General features: G+C 39.7%; 1 protein-coding gene across 15 annotated transcripts in view; it reads right to left on the bottom strand.

Moving 5' to 3' along the window:
- Window positions 1-21,586, bottom strand: part of CAMTA1 (calmodulin binding transcription activator 1) — a 964,086-nt gene that overhangs the window by 878,540 nt on the left and 63,960 nt on the right. Inside the window, exons 1-2 of one of the 15 annotated variants that reach the window (XM_077151446.1) lie at window positions 16,096-20,577; window positions 7,749-7,832 (exon numbers count right to left, since the gene is read on the bottom strand). The exons of 12 other annotated variants lie outside the window; for them this stretch is intronic. The gene's annotated coding sequence lies outside the window, so the exon portion shown is untranslated. Of the gene's footprint in view, window positions 1-5,340; window positions 7,833-16,095; window positions 20,578-21,586 lie in introns of those variants that run through there. 2 more of the 15 variants (XR_013171305.1, XR_013171304.1) reach the window with 2 other exon arrangements.

Consider the following 21,586-nt stretch of genomic DNA (forward strand, 5'->3'; position numbering starts at 1 on the left):
AAACGGCATTTAAAAAAAAGCTAAACATGTGGCTTACGCTACATTTCTGCTATACAGCACTGCCTGGCTCTTTACATCAACCCTCATGGCATCTCTTCCGACCATCAATTCAAGCATCCAACTCTTGGACTATCCCAACTCCAACAATTCCGAGATCCTACTCTTTGAATCCACTGACCCTACAACCTTTACTGCCCCTCACTCTCCTCCCTGCCTGGTTTAGTACACCGACCCTTCTGCACATGTCAGCTCCTTTGCCCCTCTTCCTCCACTGTACTCACCTGGCAAAACCCCATCACCAGGTTACACCCAACTCCCTGCCCTCTCTTGGCCTGGTACTCAGGCTGCAGAAAACAAAAACTTCTTGAAAGCACCAGCTCTGCCTCCTATTCATCCGTTTATACCAAAACCAGCTAGAATCAGTTTTTGTTCTCACCATTCCACTGATAACAGTTCTCATTAAAGCCACCAATGACCTCCATGCTGCCAAACCAACAGTCAGTTTCAGGCCGTATCACACTTAACGAAGCATTTGACACAGATGATCATTCTCTCTGCTTTGAAACACTTTCTTTCAGAATACCACATCCTCCTGGTTCTCCGTTTCTGCTTGTTCCTCATTCTCATTTGCTTTCCTCTCTTCCTTCCTTCCACTTAATGTCAGAATGGCCCAGTGTTCATGTCTGGACTTCCATCCATTCATACATAGTTCCCCAGCTTTAAGAACCACCTACATGCTGAAAACACCCAAGAGTCGAGTTCTAACCTGGGCCTCTCTAAATTACAGACTCACCTAAGCAACTACCTATCTAGGTCTTCACTTGTTAACATCATGAAGTTAACATGTCCACAAAAGAGCTCTTGATTTCCCCTCACCTTTTCTCCTAATCTGCCACTCCCATGGTCATCTCATCTCAGTAAATGGCAATGCATTCTTCCAGTTGCCCAGCACAAAATGTTGGCTTCATCCTTGACTCCTCATATTTGCATCCAATCCATCAGCTCATTCTTCAAGACATATCCAGCATCTGACCATTTCTTAGACTGCCCTGATTCAAGCTACCATCACTCTTGCAACAGTCTCTCCACTGTATTCAGGGAATAGTTTTTCCATTCCTCTTCCCCTAGACCAGGAATCAGCAAACTTTTCCTGTAAAGAGCCACATGCTCTCTATCAAAACTACTCAACTCCGCTATCGGAGCACAAAACCCGCCTTAGACAGTATATGAACAAATGAGCAGCAAGTTCCAATAGAGCTGGAACTTAAATAGACAGTGAAATTTGAATTTCACAAAATTTTCATGTGCCACAAAATATTATTCTTTCTTTTTTTAAGAAAATGTACATTTTCTTACATTTAAAAATGTAAAAAAAAAAAAAAATCTTAGCTTGCCAGCTATACAAAAACATTCGGCAGGTCAGATCTGGCCTTTGGGCCATAGCTTATCCTGCCCAAATGATTCTCTGCACTACATTCAAAGCGATCCTTATAAAACTGATGGACCCCTAGCTAATACTAAAAAAGAAAAAAAGACGCAAATTAAAAAAATCAGAAACAAGAGGGGGGTTGTTACCACAGATCATGAAAAAAAATTTTTAATTCATGAGATTATAAAAAACTCTATGCCAACAAACCAGACAACTTAGAGGAAATGGACAAATTCCTAGAAACACATGAATTACCTATACTGACTTGAGTAGAAACAGATCTCAACAAATCAATCACAAGTAAAGAGATTCACAGTCATCAAAAATCTTCCCTCAAAGTAATCCTTATAATCCTTTCTTTTGCCTGCTCAAAAATTCTGATGGCTTCCCTTTCCTTTCATTAAAATCAAAGGTCATGACCTCTGAAGCCCTGTTGCCTCACCTCTACCAACTCAGCCTGCCAACTCATTCTACCCAGTCAGGCTGGCCTCCCTGCCATTCTCCTTGCTTCTCCTTTGCTATTGCCAAACCCACTTCCACTTTGGGGCGTTTGCTATTTCCTCTGCTAGGAACACTTTTACCCCAGGCTGCCTTCTGAGAGACACGAGCTCAAGTCATGCTATCTTGAGCACATGTGTGTGTACACACATGCACAGATACACACAGACATCTAGGGGCCATCTAAACCATGCATCTTGCTTTATTGTTCTTAGTCACACTTACCTATCACCTGACATTTCTTTATGTATTTAGTAACAAACAGATTAGGCAGTTTTTTTAATGAGAAACAAAACAGCATAGTGTTTAAGAGCACACAATCCGGAGTCTGAATGTCACCACCATGACTTATTAGCTGTGTGACACTGAGTAAGTCATTTGAACCTCTCTGAACCTCAGTTTTCTCATCTGTGAAATGGAGATAACAGCACCTACTTCCTCATAGTGTTATGAGGAGTGAGTCATAAATGTAACTGGCATATTTAAGCACTCAATAAGTGTCACTTATTTGTCTGTTGTCTATTGTACCCTCCCCACCAAAAAATAAGCTCTTCGAGGGGAGTAACCTTGTTTTCTTTACTGCTTTATTCCCCATACCTAAGACAGTGCCTACTAGTAGGCCTTCAATAAATACTTACTGAACAAATGAGTATCTGCTTGAATTTACATCACTTTGGGGGCAGATGGCACTCTCCACTCCTCTCTTAACATCCACATAGATATGAGGGAGGGCAAAAGCTTCCTTAAAAGCCACCACAAAGAGATATTTTAAAAACCTCCTCTGTGAGATGGATTTGCTGGTGCTTTTTTCTCTGTGGAGAAATAACTCTTTTCACTACCATGAAGTGAGTGAGACACAACTGCTGTTCTCCAAGTAGCAAGAGTGTCACTCCGTAAGAAACCTAGGACCTAAAATTGTGTTGTATACTCAAAGGCTATTATTCAAGTGTATAAACAAATTAGAAAAGAAACATATTTTATAGTCAGGTTCAAGTTCCACATGTGAAATGCTGACTAGCATAAGCAAATGGCACAACTCTATGAAGGTTTCTATTTGTTCTGGCTACAGCCACGAAAGATCGTTTACTCAAAGGAGCTTACACTTACTTGACTTCTCCTAAAGCTAAAGGGGCTCTCATAAAGAATGGCAGTATTTCCCAGGCCAAAAGGTGAAACAACTACTCCTGCCCACATCCAACACACTTGTCACACCTGGACATCACTCAGCGCCTCACAGGGAACAGTGATTTGGCCTTTTCCAATGAGCTGACTGCATTTTTATTTGCATATGACTTTAAGATGAAATAAAGTACTTCTGGGTTCCACCATCAGAGGCCATGGTTTTTAATTAAGATAATCACACACTTCCTGGTGTAGCATGGTCTCTCAGTCAAGCTAAAGCTCTATTTCCTTTAAAAGAAAGGCAAAGATGACATGGTTACCTACCACTAAGCAAAGTGGAGACCACCCTTATCTCCCTCCAAACTCAGACGTTTCATTGTGAAATAAGAAATGAAAGCAAATCAATACTGGTTCTACCAAATGGAAAGCAAATTAGTGAGATGTGGGTGATAAACACACACCTCTCTCAAGCTAATACGAAATTCAGTTGTATATCTTACCTGCGTGCACTAAAAACCATAAAATTGTGAGCACGGGCAAATAAATGATTATGAGGAAGTGTAAAATTTGGGCAGTCAGGCAGTGGAGGAATCTCAAGAGGTCAAAGTAAACTGACACCCACTTCTCTGCAAGGCTCTGTCCTCCTGCTGACAACGAAGTAACTAGAAAAAAGGCCAGTTCTCCTTGGGGGAAGGATTTTCTATGAACTGAGAAGACCTATCTTTTTCTTTTGCCACTGTGGTTGTTTTAGTTTTCAAATTGTCACTTGATTGATCATTAAGGTCACTGTGACACAAGACAGCACAGGGGGCCTGCCTAAGCCAGGGAGGCCCACAGCCTATCTCAATTCAGCACTGCTCTATGGTGACAAAACCTGAAAAGTCAGGATGCCAGCATTCCAATTTAATACTGTATTTAGCTGATGATCCTAAATAACACTTTGTCAGCTTCTGTGATCTAGCACAGAACCACATGCCTGTGACGTATGTCCTTGACTTAAGGCCTAAAAGCTTTGGTTAGGACACAACTCTGATGTATTATATTTCTATTGCAAACTGCAATGATTAGAACTGGATTTGGCACCACAGAGAGTGCTACCAGAATTAGATTATGGTTTGCTATTAAGACCATCCCTTCTCTTTGGTGCACCACCACAAAGGCTGCTACTCTAAGCTTTGCCTGTTTGCAAGATTGAAAAGCCATCACTGTGTAGTTTACAGGATGGGGGGATGAGAACCATCTGCCTGGTCTGGTGTTTCTTTAATTAAAACTTTAATTACAGATATATATCTGCACAGATACACACAGTCTATCAGATCCTACTCTTAATTACCTGTGTTAATGAAGAATGAAAAGAACCTTCACATTTGCTGAGTGTCTACTATGTGCCAGATGCTTAAACAGATATTTGAACATGTAAAGCAGTCCAGGGTCAAATCGCTTTGGCCAGGAGTTTCAACCTTCTCCTTGACTAATCCTTTTATCATCCATTACACAAAAAAGTAGAAAATAAGGCTATTAGGGTTTCCCCTTTGGAAAAATGAAAAAGGACTAGATAACCAAACTCTGAAGATTTACTAGAAGTGTGAATCAGGGGCAGTTTATTGAATCCATCTGAGCATCAGCGTGCTCATTTGCAAAATGGGGTTAACATACCACCACCTCATAAATAATTTAGATGATTAAAATGTGCGCAAAGCACTTGGATCGCAAAACAAAGAGCAGTTAGATCCCCCCCATTTGTTCAACCAAAGATGAAGCACTGCAGCCCCACCCAGTCTGGTAAAAATCTCTAAACAGTTAAATCCTTTCCAAATCCCTGAAAGCTGGTTAGACAGTTTGTTAGGGCTAAAAGAGAGTAAGTGCTAGCTAATTAAAAGATATGGTCTCTCCCATAGGAACCTTTTTTTATGTTTCCATAGCCCCAATATAGAATAAACAAAAGAATCTTATCAACAAAGGGTCAAGTAGCTCTTAACTATTTGAACTTTTCTTCGTAAAAGCTTAGGAAGCCAGACTGAATGAACTTCAAGCATTTAAACTTGCATCTGTCCTAGGAGTGCTGAATTATCAGAACCTTTCAGTTCCCCTCTCTCTGAGCATCCAAGAGTTTCTTAAGACAGTGTAAGAAGATTAAAATTCTTAGTTTCATTTTCTGTAAGGTTCCCCTCAGAATCCCCCTTAATTCTGAATCCCCGTTCTGCCTGGTTTCCCCTGCTGTGCCGCTCTGACCATGGCTGCACTGTGCCTGGGTGCTGCTCTAAGGACTCGGCACAAGTCTGTCAACTCACCCAAATTCCCATTTTAAAGAGGAGGAAACTGAGACACAGAGAGGTCAGGTCTCTTGCCTGGTCACGCAACTGACAAGTGGCTCGTTCACCCTCAACTCCCTGGGGCTGCCTCTCAGCACAGGAAGCAGGCTGCTCACCGCAGGAGCACAGGGTGAGGTGAGGTTCAAATTCAGAAGCACATTCTTTGAGTTCCCAGTATGTTAGTCACCCAAAGAAACAAACAAACAAACAAAAAACAAGTAGGACATATACAATACCTACATTTTACATAAGATAAAAAACGAAGCATTGATGAAATGTTTTATAAACTCCTACACATCAAGCCAAAAAAATAATTTCACTGTTTTTATATCAATCTGAAAGTCTTTTAAAGTCATTCTATTTCAGGTTTTTAGTTTTTTTCAGCTATCTTAAAAAGATACCAATGGCTTATCCAGAGATCGTGCAGGCCAAAAGCAGGGTTTCTGACTCTCAGACCATGCTTTCTCACTGAGTCTCACAGGAAGTACAACCATGTGGGCTTACAGCTTACAGGAATCCCTAAATACCAGCCAAATAAGCAATGCTTAACAAAAGTAAATAATAAATAAGTTCATATACCAGATCTCATACAAAAATCGGGTTATCTTAAAACGTATTAAGCAGAAAACTTTAAAGAACATCTCATTGATGTAACTGCAAAAAGAACCACCACCATCAAACATTTCCTTCTGCACCTAGTCATGCATCTCTTCAGCTCCTTCTGGCTATTCCAGAGGGCACAGGAGCTCCCCGCCTCTCCCTGGGACACCTGCCAGGTCCTCCTTCAGGGCGGGGCGGGCGCAGGGCCGCCTCCGGAAGAGGGGCACAAAAGCAGACAGCCAGAGGCCTGCAAGCCCATGTACAATAAACTCTGAGTTAACATTAACTTCCTTTGCTGCTGGAAGATATGGCACCAAAGGAACAAATAAAGGATAAACGTGAGGGGGAAAACATCTTTTGGGACCTGGAGAACATTCCCACACAACTCTGAAAAGCAGTGTAATACAAAATCACCTTAAAATTCAAGATTCAATAAGCACGTTGTTCCCAACTACTGTAGGGGCATTTCTTTCACGTGCTTCCTGGCTTTGTAATCATACAATATTTTACCTCTTTGTACTTCTCAGCTATGATATTCTGTGGTTCTATGAGCAGACACCAAACATGCCAAAGACAACTTTCCAGGTATACAAGTATAACATACAGAAACCAGCCCATGAGCCTGAAGACATGCACGTGAGAGTTCAACTCTCCAATGAACAGTGCACCACAACTAATTTTAATTTGTGGTTCTAATGAATGATATAAACTTTTATAGGTACCAACAAAGCTCAGAGAGGGCTTAAATCCATTTCAGTGCTCATTTAGCAGCTTCAGCTGTGTGCAATTAAAACATCAGCATTAAATGTTAGAATAAAATAATGAGACACTTAAAAAATAATCTGTGCTTGAATGGGCCAGGCTAAGAGAGTTTCCAAGATTTTTTTTTTAAGAATATGATTTCTTAGGAAAACCGTGCCAGCTTGAAGGATTAACTCAAGTTTGTTTTTGTCCTTTTGGTTTGTTTTGCTTTGCTTCTGAGCAAGAACTCTCTGAAATGAGGAATATAATTTTTAAAAATGCACTATCTTTAAACAGTCATGAAATACCATATAGCATAAATCAATCTTGTATATGGACCATCAGAGCTGACTGACAAGGTTTCAGCAGAGACAAAAGCACATTTCTGGTCATGTTAACAATGCTGCTTGCTCTTAACTTCAATTTCAAGTAAAGAAATAAAATTTTATTAAAGGAGGGAGCAGGTGAATTTTGGAAATGAGGCAAGTTTGTTATTTTCTAGCCTTAAATGGCTAAACTTTTACTTCCAACAATACTTGACAGTATAAAATGTAACCAGAAGTTGCAGTATGTGGTAGCTAAGACTAATAAATTCAGGTTATTACTATTTCTGAAAGAAAGACAAGTTAATCTGCAAAGGAAGGAGTGTGTCCTGATGGTGAGGGATGTGGAGAGATGGGACGGGGGGAGCAGCAAGGGGAGGGGAGAGGGAGGAGGGTAATGGGTCTGGGTGTCCTGAGTGCATGTGAGTTGTATGTGAGCAAGAAGTTAGCTTTTGCAAAACATGAATAGGAAAGGAAGTATACTGTATGGGGAAATGCACTCATTAAACTTAAATTTTAAAAAGATGAAAACACAGATTACACTTTATTTTAAAACTGAAATGAATTTTAATACAGAAAATGAAGACAGCATTTTGCAAATTTATCGCTCAAAGGGGTATCTCTATTTGAGGAAACCAGCGTGTTACACTTTGAGAGATGAAATGTTACAGCTTGTACACCAAAATTAAAAAATGAAATTAAATTAAAAAATGAAATGGTTACCAAGGTAATGCAGGTCAGGGGATCAAAGGTGAAGGGTCACACATTATTAAAAAGAAATCCAAAAGGACGGCTGCGTCATGATCTCTGCAAAACAAAGGAGCTCCAGTAAGTAAAACTAGTATCTCCCAGGGTTTAAAATTAAGCTCTTGAAAAGAAGAGTCCACTGTAATTGAACACGGTTATCCTGATTGCATGTAGAGCCAATTTTATTTAGGAACAAAACCAATTTTTAATTATCTGTTACCAACACAATTTTCATAAAACTTACACGATTCAATCATATTAGGATCCAAAATATTTCCACTTTAAAGTACTGACATTTCAATTGGACCCCACACCCTTTTTTCAGGAAATGACAGTGTTTGATAAGTTGCCAACATATCAGAAATCTAATTTGGTCACAGCACGGTGATTTTTTTTCCCCCTCTTCTCAAGGAATGAGTTCCAAAATTGAGTTTTTGCAAATTTGTTTCATTTAAAGTAGCTGCATAAAATTTCCATTATTGGAACATTTAGTAAAACAATGTTCTAGAAGACAGCAATAAAATGATACAGGATAAAATAAACTCTGCAACCATATCTATTAAGATCTGTTCTCACATTCATCTTTACACAGAAAAAAAAAAGACATTTTAAAGCAAAATAACTTGCTATTTCTATTGGAATTACACAGAATTAATAGAAGCTTGACACAGGAATATCTATAAGGTAAAAAAAAAGTATGACAGGTTAGGCAAACACTATTTACTCATCTTTCCCCTTAACAAACAAAAACAGTTTATGCTTTAAAAAGGAAAGAAAAAGCTATAGTTTTGCTTTGAAACATTTATCTATCATTTAAATCATGACAAACGAGTAGAAATAGAGATCAAAACAATTAATAAAGAAAATATTTTCAATATTCACTTCACTAGTAAATAAAACACAACACAGTAATACAATAATCTTCAATGTCTCCTTTCTGAAAACTATACTTTGAGCAGGCTACAATTCCTAATTTAAGGGTTTAAATTTCTTAGTCCTTACTGGAGAGCAGATTCTACAGGACTACATAAACATCTATCGGCCTACCACATTTGAGCGCAAATGGGAGCACGACTAGTAGAAAAGGACTATGAGGACCATTCCTGATCCAAGTGTCCACATTTGCCCTTGTCCTAGTTCCCTTTCCTCCCACAATATCTAACATTTGGGCTTACCCTGATCAAGTCAGATCCGAACGTTCTTATATATTAAAATGCAGACAACTGCCCAGAAAGTATTGTATTAAAAGGGATAGGATATTCTTTCTAGTGGCTTAGAGCAAACAATATACAAACTTTATAAATGCCAAACAGATTTTTGTTTCTTCTGATTAGTTTTTGTTAAAGTAACTTGCTGAGTTTCATGCATGGAATACAAGTGTGTTAGTGCCTTAAGGCCACATTTCTAAAAACATGATTTTTTTTTTAAAATTGCACAGCTACTGAAAAGTAAACTAGCATTTCATTTCTTTGGAATGCTCATCTCACATTACGTCTGTCACGTATGTATTTGTTGCTGGGAGGCATGCAAGCAATTTTGAACACTATGGAAGGAATCAATACCTCATCAGAACAAAGCAGACGTTGTTTTAGTAGCATCATTATTTAGACCATTTTAGCATGTTTCTAACAAAAGACAAGAAGCCAGCTGTGTAACATTAGTCAAGTTCTCTTACTATAATACTTCGTAATAAAAAGGAGAAAAAGTAAGCCTATTCAGATCAAATATCTAGATGTACTCCCTCTTCACCAAAAACACATATTTATTAAATAATCTTAACATTTGATGATAAAGTACTTAGAGATATCTTAAAAAATAGTCTTCTAAATCATTTGTTAAATTTATCCATACACAAAAATCTGTTAGCCCAAATTTTCTAACAGTTTAATCCCTGTCAAAAGTTTCAGAGACACCTGACTACTTAAACTTGAATGTCATCTACAAAAAGTAAAGAACTGCTGGGTGAGTACCTGAGAGGGTTACAACCAAACAAATTCCCATAAATAATTTCACAGAAAGAATTCAAACCTACAAATCTAAATAATAAAGACAAACAATGGGAACTCTTCCCACTCAAAAGCTCACCAGTCGTGATGAACTGGCTTTGAATAAAATTGTGCCAATAACAATAATATTTTAGATGATTTAGGAAAATCTTTGAAGCATTTCAGCTAATGCTTTTCAGGGGAGCTTGCTATCCGGGGTCGGAGCAGGATGAATGATGTTAGGAGGTGACTGTGTCCCCACTACTTGAGGATTCGGTAATATAACAATAAGTAAAAGGAGGGCTGCAAGCATGAACGAGTGGCCCAACCTAGGTGGCAAGGGACTCAGCTTTACAGCACAGCAGCAAAGCCGTGGACCCACAGAGGCCACTGGTCAAGGTAGGGATTTGGAATACAGCACATCTCCCCCAGAAACAATGCTGTAAGTGGCAGTTTCAGCTGACAACTACTTATTTAACCTGAAAACTGCTGAAATGACAGTTGTGCTCTGAACTCTGGAGGTTCTCGGGTCTGAATAGCTTTTCTTTTCAAGGGTGGGCCAAGCGGAAACTTCAGATCCAAGACATTCTCTTTGGAGTCTCCTGCCTCCTAAACCCCCTCTTCCCTGACTCCAGACAGCAGGGCCTGACTTCCAATGAGGCTTAGTGCTAGCTGATCACGAATCAACAAATTCACACATGCCAGCTTATGTGCAGGATGAGGGGTTAAGATTTTTAAATCAAAGGGGAGAGAAAAGGCTTATCTGTATCAGGAGTGGCCTCTTCAAAATTTACGTCTTGTCTCTGCAACTAGTAAGTGATTTAAACAGGAAATGCTCAGAAGTCCTACTAACTTCCAACCTCTCATACACAAGCTCACACATAACTGTAATGGATAGACGATTCTCAATCTAAAAATTGAAAACTACCCAGCTACATTAGCAAATTTTATTACTGAAATTAGAAACATCAACTTTCACTTCAAGTCAGCGGAGTATTCCAAAAAAGAATACATTTCCAGGGAAATTCTCACCCATATTAAGCTCTCATTGTCTGGAAAACATTTTATAGGACTATGTTTTCCAACATAATTTGTATTCTGCGTTAATAAAATTATTTTTGTCAAAGACTAGCACAAGCAAAAAGAATCAATTCATTTCTCAAACAAAAATAAGGCAATTTCTAATTAGAGTACATAATCTCCAGTAAGGTTAAATCATAACAGAAATCCAGCCATTTTCACTTCAAACATATTATTTTCAAAACAAAATATACAAAAGAACTGGAAAGAAACAAAAAATAAAGAACCAAAAAAATTTAGGGAGCCAGAGAAGCTAAGAGACCCTTGAAGAAACCAATTAAATTAGAGTCCTAAATATTTTACTAATTCTTTATAAAAGGGCTATTAACTCAACATTACAACGCTGTAACAGTGCAGCACAAACTAACCTTCAGCAAGTATATTCAGAGATTATAAAGAAAAATGGCCAGCCAAAAGTTTATTACAGTGATGGGGCAAATTTTATTTTTTTAATCTCTAAATATAACCACCATCGTGCCATTCAATAAAACAGACAAGCCATTAGAACAAAATGCCCCTGAGGTAAGTGTGTCCTCCAGATGCTTTGTATTTCTACACCCTTTCATGTCAGAATTTACACTATTTTTCTCGTCTGCATGTTAGATACAGTATTACCGAAGAAATACAAGGAAACGAGTATTCTTTCCTAAGCATCTGGTCTTCTCCTTGGAAACTGGGGGTACGGCAGCGGCAGCACACACTGCCCTGGAGTACTATCGATGCTCCCACTTTCCACCAGTCACCATCTCCACCGTTTTTTCCCAACCTTTCTGGAAATCTATTTCCTCTGTCAAGCTTTTCAAGATGGTCTGTTGTAAGGGATTTGTCTGTTTCTCAAAACTTTCTACAAATGACACTGCAATCTACACCATGCAATCATCATATTATTTCCTCTATACACCTTCAACAGAAAACAAAAGCTAAAACTACAGCTTAAGTACTTTTCAACCTAGTATCTTATCCTTGACAATGTAACTTTTTCTTCCCTAAGAGCTTCAAAGATTTCACAAAAGGAGAGACAAGTGGGAAGATGGTGAGGCAGCCAGATAGGGAAGGAGGGAGTTGCCCTCAGACCCACAACAAGAAGTTTCTTTTGGCATGCATACCTAGCCCTCACTCATCAAGTGCAGCTCATCAATCCCTTCTTAGCATAACCAGAGACAGAAGGGTCCCTCTCCAAGTCCCTAAAATGCAAGGATCCTGACATCAGGCATTTCTTCTTTGGAAAATGCCTCATGCCTGTACTTTCACTAGGCATTAACTCTTTTGGCTGTACACACTGACTAGTCCTTGAATTCTTCCCTGCAACTAAGGTGCCTGGCCCGGTTGAGGCCTCACCTTTCCGAGAACGCCCAGGGGCTCTGCAGCCACAGTGGGACTACAGAGGGCACAAGGAAAGCTTTGAGAATTATGTAAACATGTCTGATATTCCTGGAGAGATGGTCCCACAGGCATACACATATGTGCGCTTATCAACCACACACTCATCATATGTGCAATTTATTGCATGCCAATTATGCTTTAATAAACCTTTAAAGGAGGAGGGGACATTACTCTCTTCCTGTGAGCTTCGAGCCTGGGCAGCCATGCCATGACCCATCCAGCATAGAAAGCCAAGAGAATTATGGAAAAGCCAATAGGGCTGCCATCCCTGAGCTGCTGAATCTACCTCCAAACCACCTACCACCTCTGGTCCTCTTTTTATGTGAGATAATATAAATACACTTATATTATTGTTTGTAACTACATATTATATAATAAAAATTTTTATAATTTTCATATTAGCCACATTCCTTAAGTCATATTTTCTAACTCAAAAATCAGGGCATGACTGACATAATTTCCCTAAGGAGACAGACTATTTGAAATCAGCTTTACATTTGCAAATGACATGCAAATTCACCAAATAGATTTTTTAAAGTTTTTTCAGATTGGCCTATCACAATTATATTGCATCAACTTTGTTACAGCTAAGACCCACACAGGAAAGTGAATAATATATGCTAAATTCTCCCAAATACAAACTTAAAAGAACTGAAATGAGAAGGAAGCAGATTCACCCATTGATTCCCTTATTCCTACATTATCTGTTGGTGAACTTACTAACTAGGCAAACTGCTGTTGATTGTAATTCCTCTGTTGGCTTCCTGAGGCTCAGCAGGAGCCTTAGGACACACAGACTTTCCATGTCCTCGGTTACTGATTCTCAAACATTAGACTCAACAAAAACCTCCTATTTAAACCAAAATCTTTTTTCTAAGTTTCCAGTGCCTACCCTCTGAGGGATTAATATTTAGTACATCAAAAGAGGAGTTAAGGAATCTGTATTTCCAGAAAACTGGTGGTGAGTCCACAAGCCCTACTTTAAGACTAAACTGGTGAGCCACCACCCCCAGGCCCCAAACGCAGACACTGGCCTCAGGCAGGCCCCCAGTCGGAATGGTTAGTCAAGGCCGCTAAAATGTAAATTAAGAAACAAATTCCAGCTGATAGCAGCTTAAGGTATCCTTCCTCTCAAGACTATTAAAATTTTTGAAATGTCTATGGATGCCTAAAAAGTCCTTAAAACCCAAAAGAGTAAGACAGGGTGGATATTAAACACATAGGAAGTCCTTTCCGGACTTTAAAATCACACTATGTAAAAAAGAAATAAAAGCAACAACAAAAACAGACAAAAAATCACACCATGTAGTTGAACCTGGATTCAACTAGTAGGTCTATCGCCTCTAACTTATGTGACCTTGGACAAACTAAGTTTTCAACTAAGTCATACTGCTTATAACATGAAGACAATAAGATTTCTACCTCAAAGAGTTGCAGTAAAAGTTAACCAAAATAATGGAAACTGCTTAGAATAGTGCTTTGGACCTACTACGTTGATGCGATACTGGTAACCTTACATTCCTTTTCTTATCCAGTTCTTTCCAAAGCTAATCAAGCAGATCCTGCCATCCCCATATATGCAGTGGGTTAAAGGTAAATAATTTGCTCAAGACCTTAAGCCTTAAAAATGGCAGAATTAGAATTCAAACTCAATCTGTCCATATCTGTCCTACCCCAAGTTGGGAACACAGAAGAGGACTAGGGTTTAGCCCCAGCCCCGACAGTCTCACCCCACTGGAGCTGTCCGTAGGCAGCCGTCCTGGCTCTCTGAGGCCCCCATACGTATTTGGTGAGTTGAGAGCATGAACAGATGTGCCCTCAAGGGCAGCACAGATCCACCTACAGTACTTATCCCAGCACCTCACACAAAGCATTTAAAAGGAAACATGGGATTTAACTCGGTGGCATAACAGAAATCAATCCGCCTACTTGCAGGCTTTTTAAAAAAAGGAAGAGCAAGTGCTTCCCATTCTGCAGTTCTACTTGCAAATTCATTTAATTAAATGACAAAATTCATACCTCTACCAAAAATTTTTTGAGCATCCACCCCGGGGCAAGCTCTGTGCTAAGTTATTGGAACGTAGCAGTGAAGAGCAGAGAAGAATCACAGCCCTAGTCTAGCTCAGCAACTGAGCAAGAGGACTCAGACACAGAACAACGGTACTATAGAGAAAAGTGCAGGATACTAGGATTCATACAACAAGGGGACCTCCTGTACTCTAGAAGGGGGGGCGGGGGGGCGGGGCAGGAAGCTTCCCCTGAGAAAAGAACATTTAAGCTGAGAACTGGCGATGACAAGGAGATTGATTAAAGATAAAGGAGAGGGGACCACCATTCCAAGGTAACGTGGGGAAGAAGAGCTGAGGATACTCAAGGAACTCAATGGTTAGAATCCAGAAGCCAAAATAGAGAACAAAGAGGAAAGAGTTTGGTAGGAGGCTGGAGAGGTGAAACAGATAAGACTTTGTACACCATGTGAAGAATCTGGGATCTTAAGTACAATAGAAGCCATTCAAAAGTTTGAGAAAAGGAGTCCCAAAATTCAACCAGCATTTTTAAAAGTTCACTGTGGCACGTGGGTGGAGAATGGGATGGAAGGGGTCCTGGTACAAAGCAGGGACACGCTTAGGAAGAGCTATGTAATCTGGGCACAGACAATAATGGCTTGGGCAGAGCAGCACTGGAAAGAGAGAGTGGTAAGGGTAGACCAGAGATTTATTCAGGAGCAGAACTGTAGGAACTGGATTGGATTCAATTACATAGTAAAAAAAAAGGGGGGGGGGGGTAAAAAAAAAAGACCATCAGGAAGAATAAAAGAGTACGGTCCAGTGAAGAAACTGACAAATACAACCTCAGCAAGGTGATCAAAGTCAACATCCCCAAACATGAAGTCACACTGACAGCGTGTGCCCTTGCTATGATGGGATGAGAATGGCACTTTACCTCTATGGTCTCCAATCAAGACCCCAAAACCCCAGTCTAAACCAAATGGAAGGGCATTCTACAAAATACCTACTAGACCTTCTCAAAACTATTCAGTCATCAAAAGCAAGGAAAATCTGAGAAACTGTCACCATCCAGAGGAGATAAAGCAGTCAGGACAACTAGAGGTAATATGGTGTCCTGCATGGGATCTTGGGACAGATAAAGAACAGGAGGTAAAAATTATGGAAATTCAAATAAAGTATGGTCTTCAGGTACTAATTTGGAATGAAGACTGGCCCATCCATTGTGACAAATATACTAATTCTAACAGAGGAAATGGGGGGCAGGATATCCAGGAGCGCTGCCAAAATCCTGCAATTCTTCCTTAAATCTAAAACTACTCTACAATATTTTTTAAAATGACCCTGCAGATTTGACTTGAGCACCTGAAAGACAACTTAGGTATCCTTTACCGAGACAAGGAGAAGAAGATTGCTCGTTCCAGTTCAGACTTGCTAAGTGGGAGGGGCTTATCAGACCCCCGACAGGAGCATCAGGGCAGCAGCTCTGGTGTGCTGCTCTGCAGAAATCTGAGCTCAAGATGCAAATTTAGGAGCCCTCATGCAAACTGAAACTATGGAAGTGGGTGGGTCTCTGACCTCAAGAGCACTCAGCATACCTGTACTGGTTTGAAACTGTTACGTACCCCAGAAAAGCCAACCTCTTTTAATTCAATATTGTGGTGCAGACCTATTGTGGGTATGATCTTTTGATCTGAATATTTCCATGGAGAAGTGGCCCTGCCCATTCAAGGTAGGTCTTAGTTTACTGGAGTCCTTAAAAGAGCTCACAGAGAGAACTCAGAGCCCATATAAAGGGTAACCCCCAAGACGCAGATGTTTGAAGATGCAGGAGGATGCCCCAGGTGATACCAGAAGGACCCACAGGACCTGAGAGAGCTGTTTGAAACCAGAAGTCAGGAGAGAAGGACAGCATATGTTGTGCCATATGCCTTTCCATGTGATAGAGAAGCCCCAGACACCATAGCCCTTTCTTCAGAGCCTTAGAACTGTACATTTATGACCTAATAAATCCCCTCAGTAAAAGCCAATCCATTTCTTGTATATTGCATTCTGACAACATTAGCAAACCAAAATAATGCCCTTCAAATATTTTTATCTTTGATGTATTCTAAGATGTGAGAAGGGCTGGAGAGCAAGGGCTAGAGAAATGATGCTTCGAGATTCTTTCAATTCTTTCTTCAATGGCAAGTCAGGTTGCTTTAATTAATTTTCCTCATTAGCCCACATCTGCTGCTGCCAAAGAACAAAAAAAATTTATAAATGATCTCAACTTACAAAAACTAGTAGTAGAGATCATTTAGACAAACAAATGAATCTCTACTGTAAAGCCATACTCCATTATTTACGTACCTTTAAAAACAGAATAGGAACAATTTTCCCTTTACAACATTACACTGACAAAAATCTAATCTGTGTAAGAAAATAGAAAAAAAAAAGAAAAATAATTGGTACTCATATAGGCATAGAATAAACAGATCAATAAACAGAGGGAGTGCAGATAAAGTACCACATATTTATGGAAATTTATCACACGGTAAAGGCAACATTTCAAAGCAGTTAGAAAGGATCAATGATTCAATAATAAGCAACTATTGGGAAGAAAAAATGAAATTAGAGCTCTACCTCATATTATTTATATACTTAAAAAATGTTTAGCTGTATTAAATATCTAAGAATAAAAATCCAGAACACAGAAGAAAGCGCAGGAAGAATATTTAATAATTTGGAGGTGGGGAAGACTTCGAAGTATGCTATCAAGATCAGAAACTTTAAAGATTGAAAGTTTTGACTACATGATTCATAGCACTGCCAAGCAGACGTAACAAGTTAAGAAAATTAACATTAAAATATAGGTGACTAAGCTGGAGAAAAATTATACATACATATTATTTTTAAAGAAAAAGACACAGAAATCAGCAAGAAAAGGATGAAGATCCTATCACAAAAAAGGGCAAAAAACGGAAAGATAAAATGCCAAAAAGTAATATAAATAGCCAAAACATGTTAAATCTCAGGAATATACAAAGATATACAAATTAAAAGAAGATCATTTTTCACCTGTTGGATTTCAATTTAAAATACTTAGATTTAAAGGGGTACAAGGGTAGTTCAATGGTAGAATTCTTGCCTGCTATGCAGGAGACCTGGGTTTAATTCTCAGTCAATGTACTTGAAAAACAAACAAACAAACAAAAATTCACAAATGGTACTGCAATAATGGGTCACTCACATGGAAAAATGATCCCGCCAAACAGCATACAAAAAAAAAAAAACTTAGATTCAAAACACTGAGAACCCCTGGAGTCCGTGAGGGTTTAGAAAAATGGACAATCATATTTGGCTATTGGTAGTACAAACTTGTACACCTGTTCTAGAGACACGTGATAAATGTTTCTACTCTTTGAAAGAGCAGCTCTACTAGTAGGACTTTGGGCTAAGAAAACAACTGAAGAAGTGTGCAAAAATATGTGAACAAGAACGTTGACTGTGTCACTGAGTCTAAGAACAAAATCATGGAAGAATTTTGATTTTTAAAGGACTGGCTTTAAAATGCTGTGAGCCATCCATATCAGGCAGCTCTGCACCTTTATACACATGCGCTGACGTGTGTTTTAAAAAATAGTCAATGTTTTAAAATATTAAAAACATATTTTGGGAGAAAGTTTTTATTTTAATCTCTATACTCCTATGTTATTAGAAGTTTTCCAATGGCAATTTATTACTTCTATAATTAAAAACATATTTACATATTTTCATAATAAAAATACAATAAAGTGATTTCTATGGGGTGGGGGGAAGATCTCTATGGAAAAAAAAATGTAGGTGATTTAATATACTCCCCCTTTGCCTCATTAATATATGAATTCCTTTGACTGCAAGGCTTTCAGCTATGACTGAATGGTCTGAAAACATCGGTATCAAATTCTTTTCAACAATGGAATGCCCTATATATAGCAGTCAGAACAAGTTATATCTTCTTGAGCTATGGCAAAGTCAAATAAAGAGCATAAGACTCAGCAAATAAAGGACAATCTTCATGCATGCCTAATTTAGAAGGCGTTATGGCCTGTCAATATGATTTCAGGCAAACACGGAGATGATCATGAGTCTAAACTTAGCAAAGAACACATGAAAATACTCACTATAAGATCAGCCCAATTAACCTATCAAAAAGTAACTGCAAGGAGTATATATAACCACTGCAGTAGAAATTCAGCTAAACTAATTTCTATAACTGGCATAAAACAACCACAACACATACAGACACACATGCCACGTATAGGCAAGATAGAACTAAAAGCAAGGCAGACTGCAAAAAAGGACTTCAATATATAAATCAATATATAATCCCAATTTGATTTTTAAAATACTGAAAAGAGTAAGCTCTCAACTGGATAATACTCCTGAAGATAAGAAGATCTGTAAATTACATTAATATATCTGAGAAACATGGTAGACAAAACTAATGCCATTAAAGAAATCTAACTCCAATTATTCAAAATGCAACTGAATAGTTTAAATCCCTTAAAAACAAATATAACTGTATTTAAATTGGGGATATTGGTTCTAAACTTCCTCTGGTGCTCCTGCAATATGTCTTCATCCACTACCGGCCTCATTTTCTTCCCTCAATATTCCACAACTCATTTCTTCCAGTACCCCCTGGGATCCTGTACCATTAATTCATTTCATACTACAATTATGCACTGACTATGTACCAGGCCCCATTCTAAACTGTGGGTATAGAGCAGTGAATAAAACAGAAAAATCTCTGCCCTATGTATCTTATATTCTAGTGCCAGCAAATCCACAGTGACACCCATATTTAAAACTATATGCCACTGCCCACTCCCAACTCAGCACTCTTCAAGTTCTCTACTAATATGGTCTATACTTTTTTCTTTTCACAATTCATTTAGCACCTTATTCACTTATTATCAGTCTCCCCCTCATTAGACAGTAAGCTCCCAGAAGGCAGGGATTTTTTTTTTCCTGTTTTATTGTGTTTCCCAGAACTTAGAACAATGCCTGGCACATACAGGCTCAAATATCTGTTGAATGAAGAAAGCCCTCTCCTCTCTCTCCGATCTCTACACCTGACAGAAGCTGCTCACAGCTACTCCATCTGTAAACAAGGCCCTCTGTCCTATACCCAGACCCCGGCCTTCTACTTTATAACCAAGCTTCCTTGAAGACACAAGAGAATTCATTTCTTCACTTTCCAGTCCCCACTGTAACTGTGTTTGTTTGGTCACTGTCAGGGGTTGAATCATGCCCTCCACAAAAGGTATGTTCAGGTCCCAACCCCTGGCTCTGTGGTTGTGAACCCATTTGTACACAGGACCTTTGAAGATGTTATTAAAGTGTGATCAAACGTAATAAGAATGAACTTTAAGCCCAAGTCCTTACAAGCAACGGAAACTGGATACTGAAAGAAAAGCAACAGGAAGAGCTAGAAAGCAGAAGTCAACCAAAGCCAGAAAGGAGAAGACACTGCCACGTGACTCGTGGCAACCAGTTTCAGGACACCAAGGTCTTCAGGGAGAACACATCACTGACTGATGCCTCAATTTTCTCCTAGCCACAAAGCCTGAGACAAATTCCTGTCTAAGGAATGGTGTTTGCTTTAGCCAGGAAATTAAAACAATATCACCAAAGCCTCCCTCACTTGCAAATACAAGTTTTTTTACTTTTATAACTGAAGTAATTCACATTTGCTAAAAAAGTGCATGGAAAGTGACATTATGTGCCAACTAATGACTTAAGCCAGAAACCTGTGGGTCATTCTCAACATCTCCATCTCCCTCACTGCCAACATTCAATCCATCACAGGTCTGAGTGATTCCATTTCCAAGCTCTATCTCCAGACCAATGATCTCCACTACAACTGCACAAGCCTTAGGGCCCAACCCACCATCGGCTTCCACTGCATTCCTGCACGTGCTCCAAAGCAAACTCTGGCTTTCAGTGCAAGGCCACCAAGCTCCCTGCACGTCAGCTATAAAAGACAGAGACTGTGGATCGTCTATTTCAAACCCTTGTGATGGGTGCCCCTTTCCTGGGGACATTCTAATTTATGAGCTGACCTAAGGTTCCTGCTGTGGAACTCCTGCCATGCTCCCTTCCCTGTGCTTGTTCAGATGGGACCAAGCTCTTTCCCCATAAAGCCTTCCTACAAGCTTCCCCTCTGTCTAGGACACTCTTCTTTCTCATCACTGACCTCCCTTAGGACACGAATTTAAAAATAGCACTTCCTCAGAGAAGCGTTCTAATGTCCACTCCAAATTAGATCCTCCTTTCTCACAGCAGTCTCATTTTTCCTTCATAACCATTTACATAATTGTGTAAATACGTACCTACTCTCACGATTCCCACATAATGGCTGCTGTTCCTCTGAGGGCGAGGCTGTGTTCTGACCCCCACTGTACAGAAACCCAGGGTCTAGCACAAAGCAGGGCACAAAGAACAACCACGCCATCTGACGGCCTACAAGGAAACCCAAAGCTGACTGAACAGCCAGCTGTTCTATCAGATACAAACCCCTCCAAGTCCGGCTCGATGTCCGGTTCAGCCCTGTGTATGTGGTGACAAGCACACTGTCTGGCCTAAGAGCAAATGTCTGACAAACAGTTGCTGAATAAAAAACACAAAGAGGGGGGAAAATTTCCATAATCATATTTGCTCGGGAAAAAAAATCAACGGTTACCATTCTGACAACTTCCACACAGATTTTTCTGCGTGATGTGTGCCGTCCTATTGCTTCCAGCCCCTGCCACCCAGGAGGCTTCTCCAGCACCTGACATCTTCAACACACACCGCTTCCCCAGCACCCAGCAACTGCAGTACATTCAGCTCCCCTAGCGCCGGACCCTGCGGCACAGGGCAGCCAGCAGCCTCCCTGCAGCACCTCCCCTTCAGGGAGGTTTGCAGCACAGTGTTGCCAGAGAAGCAACTCCCCATAAAAGGCTTTTCTCTCGGACCCTAGAGAGTAGGTTTCTGGCAAGTTCCAGAGGTTTCCAGTAAGTTCCAGTGGCATGATACCACAGTGACTTCTCTGCCATGCAGTAAGCCCCAGTCGTGCCCCCTAGATAAGCTCTAGATGTCAGTTCTGGAAGAAGGGAGGACTCACCCTCAGGCGCTCTGTCTCAGCCCTAGGTGTAGCAGCTGGTCCTTGTATCTGCTATTCTGTATTTTTCAAGAGCTCTTTTACTTTTTACTAGCCAATCCCTTATTATTTAGGTTCCCTGTTATGAGTATGAACTTTCCCTTTCACATCACTGTTTGGTTTCTCTCCTGAGTTCTCTCTAGAACAAAGCACATTTGGAATTATTACCTTTTGTGTATGGTGTAAGGTAGA

Source organism: Tamandua tetradactyla, chromosome 2, assembly GCF_023851605.1.
Source record: "Tamandua tetradactyla isolate mTamTet1 chromosome 2, mTamTet1.pri, whole genome shotgun sequence".
Lineage (NCBI taxonomy): Eukaryota > Metazoa > Chordata > Mammalia > Pilosa > Myrmecophagidae > Tamandua > Tamandua tetradactyla.